We start from the raw sequence: 10768 nt of genomic DNA on the forward strand, positions 1-10768 counted from the left end.
CCCATTGCGCCAGCGTTCGACGGAAATCTTCTTCCTAGCTTCTGCACGTCGATGAGGACCTCACAGTTGCCCACGCGACGCTGTCTGACGTCATACAGGCAATAAGAGGTCCTCGCCGACGTCAGTTCACTTTTTTCCGTGCCATTCGAAACGGTTATCTTAGAGGGAGCTACTGTTGCTGTTCGACAGTTACAGTGTGTTTTTTGGATCTATTTTTTTCTTTGAGATTACAATGTCGCAAAGAAAGTCAGGATTCAAGCCCTGCCGTGAGTGTGGGGGCAAAATGTCGGTAACTAACTAAGACTGTTTGTGGTGTCTTAGTTCCGATCATGATGTTGACAAGTGCGATTCGTGTCAACATATGAATCCTAAGGCCCTGAAAGAGCGCGAGGCTAAGCTTTTTCTGGCGAAGTCGAAAAGGAAGGAAAAGAGATGTCATCGAAAATCCTCGTCACCGAAGTCTCATCGGCGTCATCGGGACTCCCGGCGTCATCGAGAATCACGGCGCCGGTCGAGTAAAGAGAGGTCGAGGTCACTATCAACTCCAAGTCTGAAGACTTGGGAGGTCAGTCCCACTGTCACTCCCCATCCGGCGACGCCGTTGCCTTCTCCAGCCTCACCGACTTCGCCCGGGTCATCGGGCCAACCACCTTCAGTGTTTGAGGTTCCGCAGCCTCAAATATTTTCTCTGTCGTTGCAGACGTCGAGGTCGGTGTCGCCTTCGAACCAAGCACCCCAGTACCCGGCTTTCCCGGCCCCTGGAGCTGATAGTACCGCATTTTTAAATGCGATGTTTTCCATCTTCCAGCAGATGGCTCCAGGTGGTGGACCGGCTGGTCCTTCGGGCCCTTTGGCCTTCAACATGGGTGCTCCGGCTCCGCTTCGACCGGCACCCTTTATGCCCTTTCTCCCCCTGGGGAACGTGGGCTCGGCGCCGGTATCGGCTCCGGTGGCTCCTGAGACTTCGGCTCCGGTGGCTTCGATGTTTCAACCAGTGGCGCCGTCTAGACCTCCTGCAACTCCGAAGCAGTCTTCTCTCCATGCGACTCCTCGATCGGAGTCGTTCTTCAACATCAGCTGACGCCATGTCGATGCCGAGGATAGAGGAGAGGCTGCACTCGAGGAGGCTTGCTCTCCACCTCCTTGAAGAGCAGGAGTACCAGAGACAAAACATGGAGGAAGGAGAGATTGAGGACTCTCGTGAGGGTCTCCATGGGCTGGACACTGCTAGTGGCCTAGATACTTCCCCCGAGTGGGACTTGTCATCTCCTGGGGAGTATACAGAAGAGGCGGCCACTTTTTATTCTGTTATCAGGAAGGCAGCTAGCTTCTTGGATCTTCCTTTGCTGGTAACTGAAGCCAAGCAGAATTTGTTGACAGAGGTGTTGCACCCGGCCTATACATCGGCAGAACCACTTTTGCCGTTCAATGAGGCTTTGCTGGACCCTGTTTTGGAAGTCTGGAAGAAGCCGGGGTCTTCTTCAGCTGTCAATAGATCTGTGGCTAGGAGGTATCGGGCTGCACCGGCTGACCCTGGTTTTCTTACCAGACATCCAACACCTGAAAACTTGGTGGTCCAGGCTTCCTGCTCGGCAAGGTCTGCTCCTGGCTCTTTTCCATCTGTGCCCTCGGATAGAGACTCCAAGAAGATGGACATGGCATCCAAAAAGGTGTTCTCTTCATGTAGCATGGCATTGAAGTCCACCAATGCTACATGTATTTTAGGAAGATACATTTATGCCCTGATGGACGAGATTGCATCAACGCATACGGAGGTCCCTCAGGGGCTGTTAAATCTAGTATTGGACGCTCAGGCAGCTGCAACTCTGGTTATCCAATCTAGGTTGGATACAACTGACTCCATTGCTAGGGCAATGGGCACTGCTGTAGTTACGAGGAGGCAGGCTTGGCTTCGTAACTCATGATTTTCCTCTGATGTGCAGTCAACCCTACTGGACCGTCCTTTTGTTGGGAACAAGCTCTTTGGTGCCAAGGCGGATTCGGCCTTAGAGAGGTTCAAGGAGAGCAGGGCCACGGCCAAGTCGCTGGGCTTGCAAGCCACTTCTTCTGCCTCCTCCAGATTTTTTAGGAGGATTTGATTGTGGCTCCTCCTCCTCCTCCTTTCGAGGGAAATTCCAGAAGCCTACCTCTGCTCTCTCCTATAGATCTTTTAGAGGGAGGGGTAGGGTCCGTACCAGGGGAGCCTCTCAGCAGCACTCTGCCTTTTCCTCTTCCTCTGGAGGGGTGCAGCAGGGGAAGCAGCCTTAGGCTTCCACCAATTCCCACTCACTCCACTCCTGTAGGGGGGAGGTTACTGAATTTTCTCCACAAGTGGGAGGTCATAACTTCAGACTCCTGGGTTACCAGCATTGTGAGAAAAGGCTACACCCTTCCCTTTTGGGACTTTCCGCCCCCCATCCCGCCCCGCCCATCTTCTTGTTCAGAAGAACACCTCCTGTTGTTGGAACAGGAGGTTCAAGTCCTCCTTTCAAAGGGCTCGGTGGAGTTGGTTCCAGAGCAATAAAGGGGTCAAGGTTGTTATTCAAGGTGCTTCCTGATTCCCAAGAAGGATGGTCGTTTGAGACCAATCCTGGACCTAAGGATCTTGAATTGGTTCCTCAAACAGGAAAAGTTCATGATGCTGACCCTAGCTCAGGTGCTTTTGGCACTGAACAATGGAGATTGGATGGTGTCTGTCGACTTGCAGGATGCTTATTTTCATATCCCGATACTCAGGTCGCACAGGAAGTATCTCTGTTTTGTTGCGGGAGTCGCAGCACTATCAGTTTGCGGTCCTCCCGTTTGGTCTTACTTCAGCACCTTGCGTCTTCACGAAGGTGATGTCGGTGGTTGCGGCAGAGCTCAGAAGGAATGGGATAGCAGTATTTCCTTATCTAGACGACTGGTTGATCCAAGCCAGGTCTCCGGAGCTCGTGTTGCATCACCTGCAGTCGACAACCCAGTTGTTGTTCGACCTGGGCTTTTGGGTGAACATGCCCAAATCTCACCTAGAGCCCTCTCAGCGCCCCCTGTTCATAGGGGCAGTACTGGATACAACATTGAACCGAGCCTTTCCTCCGCCTCAGCGGATTCAGGACATTCAGGCGTTGGTTCCAATGTTTCAAAGTGGGGCAGTCATTCCAGTCCTCAAGGTCCTACGCCTGCTCGGTCTGTTTGCTTCTTGCATACTGTTGGTCATGCATGCTCGCTGGCACATGAGGGCTCTTCAGTGGTGCCTCCGAAGGCAGTGATCTCAACACAAAGGAGATCTCGAAGGCTCGGTGAGAATCTCCAGAGATGCTGCCATGGATTTGAAATGGTGGATTGCGGACGGCAATCTTTCCAGAGGAAGGCCGTTCTCGCTAGCTACGCTTGTGGCCACAGTAATAACGGATGCTTCCACTCTAGGGTGGGGAGCTCATCTGTGGGACCTGGAGATCAAGGGACTTTGGTCTCCAGTAGAACAGGTGTTTCATATCAATCTGTTGGAGTTACGGGCTGTACGTCTGGCTCTCAAGGCCTTCCTCCCGTCCCTTCTTGGTCAGTCGGTTCAGGTCCTGACGGACAACACTACTGCGATGTGGTATATAAACAAACAGGGAGGGGTAGGGTCGTACCTTCTCTGCAGAGAAGCTCTACGGCTATGGTCCTGGGCAAAGGACCATCAGATTTGCTTGGTAGCAAATCATCTGGCCGGAGTCTTGAACGTACGTGCGGACAATCTCAGTCACCATTTCTCGGCCGATCACGAGTGGCGTCTCCATCCAGATCAAGTCCAGTTAATCTTCCAGATGTGGGGGTTTCCTCGGATAGATCTGTTTGCCACCCAGGAGAACTCGTACTGCCCCTTATTCTGCAGCCACCAGTATCCGGTACAAGGAGCTTTGGGGGATGCGTTTCAGATGACCTGGTGCGACCAGTTGCTTTACGCGTTTCCCCCCATACCCTTGATTCCTTGTGTGTTGAGTAAAATTCGCCAAGACCGGGCTCAAGTTATCTTAATTGCTCCGGATTGGCCAAGGAGGGTGTGGTACTCGGACCTTCTCCAACTCTCACTGTGCCCTCCGCTCCGTCTCCCTCTCAGGGCAGACCTCCTCTCGCAGTCGCAGGGGCAGGTTTTACACCCCCACCTCCAGAGCCTGCACCTTCATGCCTGGAGATTGAACGGGGCAACCTGAGTTCTTTCTCTCTCCTGCCTGATGTAGTGGATGTTATCTTATTGGCCAGGCGACACTCCACTAAATCTATCTATGCTAATAGGTGGTCTAAATTTGTGGTTTGGTGTGGAGAGAGGCAGATTGATCCCTTACGTGCTCATTTGTCAGATGTTTTATCTTTTGCTTTGTCTTTAGCACAGAGGGGTTGTGCAGTGGCTACTGTTAAGGGTTACTTGTTTGCCTTGTCAGCCTTTCTTTGTCTTCCAGACCAGCCTTCTTTATTTAAATCACCAATAGTACTTAGATTCTTGAAGGGCCTTATGAATAAAATCCCTCCAACTCCTTTCGTTATTGCTCAATGGGATTTGACTGTGGTTCTAACTTTCCTTATGGGGGTCCCCTTTTGAGCCTATGCATTCTTGCCCCATAAGATTATTGGTTCTTAAAACGGTTTTCCTGGTTGCAATTACCTCTGCAAGGAGAGTGAGTGAGTTGCAGGCTCTATTGGTAAAACCCCCTTATACATCTTTTTATGGGGATAAGGTGGTGTTGAGGACGAAGGCTGCTTTCCTTCCGAAGGTTGTTTCACCCTTTCATTTGGCCCAGACAATTACTCTATCCACGTTTTATCCTCCGCCTCATCCGTCAAAGGAAGAAGAGAGACTACACCGCTTAGACCCAAAGAGGGCGCTAAGCTTTTATATAGACAGGACAAAGGATTTCAGGCTGGAGGATCAGCTTTTCATCGGATACGTGGGAAAGAGGAGAGGAAAGGCAGTCCACAAGAGAACACTCTCCAGGTGGGTTGTTCTTTGCATTAAAATGTGTTGCTCTTTAGCAAAGAAGGATCCTCCTGATGGTATAAGAGCTCATTCCACCAGAGCTAAGTCGGCCTCTTCGACCTTGGCTAGGGGTGTTCCTGTGGTCGACATCTGCAAGGCCGCAACTTGGTCATCCCTTCATACTTTTGCGAAGCATTACTGCTTGGACTCTGAGGTCAGAAGGGATGGCCATTTTGCACGGTCAGTGCTGCAGGATTTCTTGGTTTGACCATTCAGGCACCCACCACCGAGTGCGGTACTGCTTTGGGACTCTATTCATTAGTTGAGGAATCCACAGGTAGTTGTATCCATCAGAAGAATGAGTTACTTACCTTCGGTAGCGACTTTTCTGGTGGATACATTAGCTACCTGTGGATTCCTAGCATTATGTCCATGGCAGTGAAGGGGTTAAGGACATGAAGACAACACCCGCTTTAGCAAGAGGTTTCTGTTGACCCGGTGACAAAGTTGAGGCAGGATACATTTGGGACTTTCCTATGGTAGTAGTATGACTATTTTGCCATTATCATGCTTTTGAATACTGTATTTGAGATTTAAGGTGACATTGCTATTTGCGTGCCCTCCACTTGAACGTCATATTGGTTCTGCATGGAATAGTTACAAGGTGTATTTTCTCTTCTAGGGAATGACGGCTCCAAACGGGAATGAACAAGAAGGAACTGACCATTTTTATCTCACGAAGAAAGAGGGGACATAAACATGGACTATGTTATTAATTTAGAGTTTGAGAGGTTATGTGGAATACCCCTTCCCTAAGATTTCTGTGAAATAAAGGTTTATTTTTCTAATTGTAAAGGCTGCTGATTAATAAAATGGACAAAGGAAATGCATAATCCATGGCTCCGGTCTTGAGATTGAATCATAGTTCATATTTTCAATAATTATCAAAAGTAAATGTGCTTTGCTAATGTGTCCCTCATTAGTGCTGACCTACCATTAGTATTTTTTAGTGAAAGCTAACTACCCAACTGCATCTCCAATAACTTTTTTTTAACCAGTTTTAAATTGCATTTTCAATATCACAATCTTGAATAAATTACATCTATGAAAGTTACATTATCATTAGTAAAATCCGCAATCCAGCTACATCGTCATTAATAAAATAGTTTCACATCAGTATCAGCAGGAGTCCTTGGTTCAGTCCTTAAACAGCAACATTGGAAAAAACAAGTCATGTGTTGATGTTAACTCACATTCTGCCATTACCATAAGTGCTATTCAATCTTCCTATCTCAAGCAGGTACTGCAAACATTGAAAATCAACAGTGACATCCATGAAGCTATAATGGCCACTAGGAAGCTATTCGGGGACATCAAAGGGTGTAACAGAAGGGTGTTGTCACTCACCCATGGACAGGCTGGAAGGGGTTATGATGGAGGTGTGGGAATGTGGATAAAAGGGGATGGGGGAGGAGGGGGTTATGTCCCCGCCAGGGTAGGTTTAAGTACGGGCCACCAACTCTTGAATGTGTGCAAGTCAAGTAATAGTGCTTCCCATTCCACATTTCTGGGGTATTTGCGTAGTCCTCATATTTCTTGCCTCCTGAGCTCCTCTCCCTGTCCCCACTTCAGTATTGCCGCACACCAGTGGGCTATATCTAACAATACCTGGGCTTTCCAGTGCATGGCAATTAGTCTGCATGCTATCAGCAATGCTTGGTTTATAAACCGGTTCGCAGCTTTATCTGTTTTTGAGCACCTGAACAATCCCAACAGTGCAACTTCCATTGTGAACACATCCAGTCACCTCTCAGCAAGTTGGACACTGACACCCATAAGGTTACAGACTGAGCAACTCCAGAATACGTGCATCGTGTCAGCACCTGCATGTTGGCATCTCGGGCAAACAGAGGAGGACCCAAACATTTAGGACAGAGTTGCAGGAGTGAGGTAAGCTATATGAAATATATTATGCAGGATCTACTGAACTGGGTATTCTGCATCATCCTGGGGTATGTAAGTACTGTTTCCAGTATTTCCTTGTCGACTCGCCACCTAAGCCCCACTCCCTAAGGACTACATTTAACAGGTTGTGTGCGGTGTATGCTAGTGCACAAACAAACCAGGTGACAAGTCTACAGCCTCAACCCATTATATACAGTGTGTGTATGAGAGGGTGTTTATGGGGTTGCCATGGAGCCAAAGATGGCAGCCGTGGAGTAACTTTGCTCCAGGACCTGAATGCCGCAATCAACATTTATCCTGTCATCACACACACACACACACACACACACACACACACACACCCCCACCCACCCCCCCCCCCCCCTGCATCAGACTGTCGAATGGCCAGAACCAACCTTGCATACCATACTGGGCATGCCCGGCACAGGGGGAGGGTGTAGGGAGCTGGCTACTACAAAGACCACAGCTGACACTAGCAGACTTTTACCCCACGGAACATGATTTTAGTCATCCTGCATACAGTGATCCAGCATCACCAAAACCTCACCCCCGTCCACCCTATCCCACACTCCATCATGGGGAGGAGCCTTGACACGGGCAAAGACCTCCAGCTCTCCACAGGACTTGGGTGAAAAACAGGCCACCATCCTACTTACCAATAAATCCTCTTGCTCATCAGTAGAAGCGCACATAAAGGAGATATGTGTGGAATTTGGTCTCCTTCAGAAGGACCTGCGAAAAATGACTTCCCGGTTCACCAACACAGAACGTAATATCACAGAGATGGTACCACAGCTGAAGACCCAAAAACAGACCACCCAAGACCTTCTAGACAAAGTGCACTTGTTAGGTACATGCTGAGTCATGCCAGGCTAACGCCAAGTGAAGCATGCCAATGAAACTCAGGACCAGGTTGTGACCCTGCCATTAGCAGACTACCTGTAAAAACCAAAGACCACGGGCCAGCCCATCCACTTCTTTCTTCAACACTGTAGGCGGCTTTTTAATCAGTCTGCTCCACACTATTAACGAGGGCTTCCTGAGGCACCGTACTGCAGTATCTCTCGGATTGCCAGCCTAACTCTAGCAAATACACAGCTCGAATCCACTCATAAGGGGACAAACCTTGATAACTGCTGGTGTGGTGGTCCCCTACAAGAACAGAAATGACCCTGCCTACAGGCTGGATATTACAATTGCAATCTGCCATTCTTCAGTATGTATCACTCTGACCTACACAGCTAACTGGCCACCCCTATAATATCCGTCGCCTATTCAGTGTAATAGACCAGGCATCCCCATTATATACTAGATCAGCCTAATAGTCTGTATTGATTGACTCTTATGGAGCACCTGTTTGCGACCCTATCATCCTTCGTTCTAGGTCCATGCCTCCTAGCTTACAACAAACTACTAAACATAAACCTCTCTTCAAGGGTCCAAGAGGGCTGCCTAATATTGCCCCCCTTTCCTGTTGGTCGTGGTTAAACAGGGTTGTCCCATCTCCCCAATCCTGTTCTCCATATCCATGTAGCCAATGGCGCACTGCCTCAGTTGGAAGAGCCCCGTTTGTGGGGGGAGGGGGGGGGGAATACAGCTGCACGGAGGAACTTAGTGTTCCTTTACGCAAATTATGTTCTACTTTACATCTGAGATATGAAAATCGACACCTCCTGTTCGACATCTGCCTTTCAGGACTTCGAAGCGGTGACTGGGCTCCGAGTTAACTAGGGAAAATTCTATACTTGTTCCGAGGTGAAACCCCACACCGCCAACATTGCCCCTACACTCTTAGCTTGGAAGTCCACAGCCTTCCGTTACCTGGGGTTCCACTTCACCACTTGCAGGAAGACAAATTTGAGGGCAACTCTGCCAGCAGCTCCCCAGAGCCCTCACCGGCAAGATTGCATTCTCAAAGATGATAATCCTTCCCCAATTGCAGTATTTTGTCAACGTACCAGCCTTTCCACCATACCACTTCTGTGATCTAGATCATTTGATGGGGGATACAATTTGGAATGATGGGTTGATAGTGGTTCAGGGAGGTTTGAGGGGACCCATGTTTCGAGTCTTACTACCTGGTGGCACAGCTTGATTGGCTCGATGGCTGGTGGGCAAAAACACATTCAAGATCACCACTGATGATGCCTTGCTCCTTTCCTGGATGGTTGTCGTGGAAATGTCTAACCAGAAACTTTCGCCTAACAAACAAACCAGATTGTTCCATATGCCCCTAACATTGCAATACAGGGCCTCACCAGCGTGTAGGGCTCATTGACAAGAGAGCAGCTACCAGACTGGCAGGCACACTGATTTGACACAGTGGAAGACCTCTTCCGGGACGGCCAGCTTTTGACCAGGACTATGCCATCTCCCAGGACAATTCATCACATACTGATGCCTGCTACCTCAATGGACTCCTTATGGTAAATCCTTACAGAAAAAACGAGACACAAAGTTGTTTGTATAATATATCAAATGGTACACGGGTGACATCTTATCATTTGGCTTTGTAAAGCCATTGGAACACTTCGACATACCCCTGATGCAACTTAGGCAGTTCTGTACGGAGAACCACAGGAGGCATTTTCATGATCATCAATATGCCAGGGCCCTGGAATCACATAAGATGGTAAGACATAAAGCATGCTACAAGAATAACCAATAAGTGCTTCTACATAAGGGCTACCTCAACCCCTCCTCCCCCCCCCCCCCCCCTTAACAGAATATTCCTAGTGGCACACCTCACCTGCCTGAGATGCTCTTTCCCAGTGGTGCACCTTCAACACATGCTCTAGTCCTGCTCCACATTGGCACACTTTTGGGACAAGCTGCATAGCACTTTGGCCACAGTCCCATAACTTAATGCCACCGCACTAGGATTATTCCCATTGATGGAACCAACACAAAGTACAAGCCAAATTTGCTAAGCTGGCCCTCTTATTGGCCAAATGCCTCCTCTCTTTGTATTGAAAGGCCCCGCAACCGCGTCGCAGGCCCATGGCAATTGGCAGTGTCCTGCTAGGATGAGGCAGATAGGCTTGCACTACACTAGTTGTAGGCCGGCTGTATCAGACAGTGCCCTATCGCAGCAGCATGGGATGTGATGTTGCTACAATATAAGGCCCTTACAGCAGGTGCTTCCCCTTGAAAAACCCATAACTCACTAAACCACAGCCTTACCCAATGACAAAGTGGAACCTTACCCATGCCAACGGGAGGCCCCATATTGATGAAGGCATCACGATTTCATCAGTTTACCCACACAACACCTCTCAATTCTCCAGTCAGATGAGAACTTCTCTTGCAATGCCCCTATGCAGGTGTACACATCACAAAGGAGTACCGCCACCTTTCTCCTCAATCCACCCATCCCCTCCTGTTAAAGAAACCTCTCATGTAACTACCCTTTATGTGCTCACTGTCACAAGGAACTTCATACAATTAAGAGGCCTGAAGGACAACCGACACATGGCCAAAGTTTGCCTTTCTGCTCCCAATTAGAGAGTTCAGCTCTTTTCAAAATAATTATTTATTTCCCAACACAGCACTTATTACATACAGCGTAACTCTGAGTGCTCCTGAATTCCTTGACCAGCAGCCTTCCACCATAGTTAGCCGCCCTCAAATTGCAAATAGTACCAGGCAATTTCCACTGCCCCAACCAGACAGCCCTCACAATGCAGTGCACATGATACCCCAAGCTGGAGTACGGCCACCCTCTAGTGACGTTCCCATGCACACGAGATTGCAAGGTACCTACATAGCTGATAGCTATGTATTGCATGATGTAATTCACTGCCAAATTTCCTTTTCCACTGTATAAACTATGTGTAATGTGTTGTTTGTCGCTGTACTGGCATA

At 48.8% G+C, this 10768-nt stretch overlaps 1 long non-coding RNA gene across 1 annotated transcript in view; it reads left to right on the forward strand.

The window, feature by feature from the left end:
* Window positions 1-6118, forward strand: part of LOC138296755 (uncharacterized) — a 62963-nt gene extending 56845 nt beyond the window's left edge. Inside the window, exon 2 of the long non-coding RNA XR_011203891.1 lies at window positions 5622-6118. This is a non-coding gene — a long non-coding RNA (uncharacterized lncRNA). The remainder of the gene's footprint in view (window positions 1-5621) is intronic.
* Window positions 6119-10768: the final 4650 nt, after the last annotated feature.

The sequence above is a fragment of the Pleurodeles waltl genome, chromosome 5, assembly GCF_031143425.1.
Source record: "Pleurodeles waltl isolate 20211129_DDA chromosome 5, aPleWal1.hap1.20221129, whole genome shotgun sequence".
Taxonomy (NCBI): domain Eukaryota; kingdom Metazoa; phylum Chordata; class Amphibia; order Caudata; family Salamandridae; genus Pleurodeles; species Pleurodeles waltl.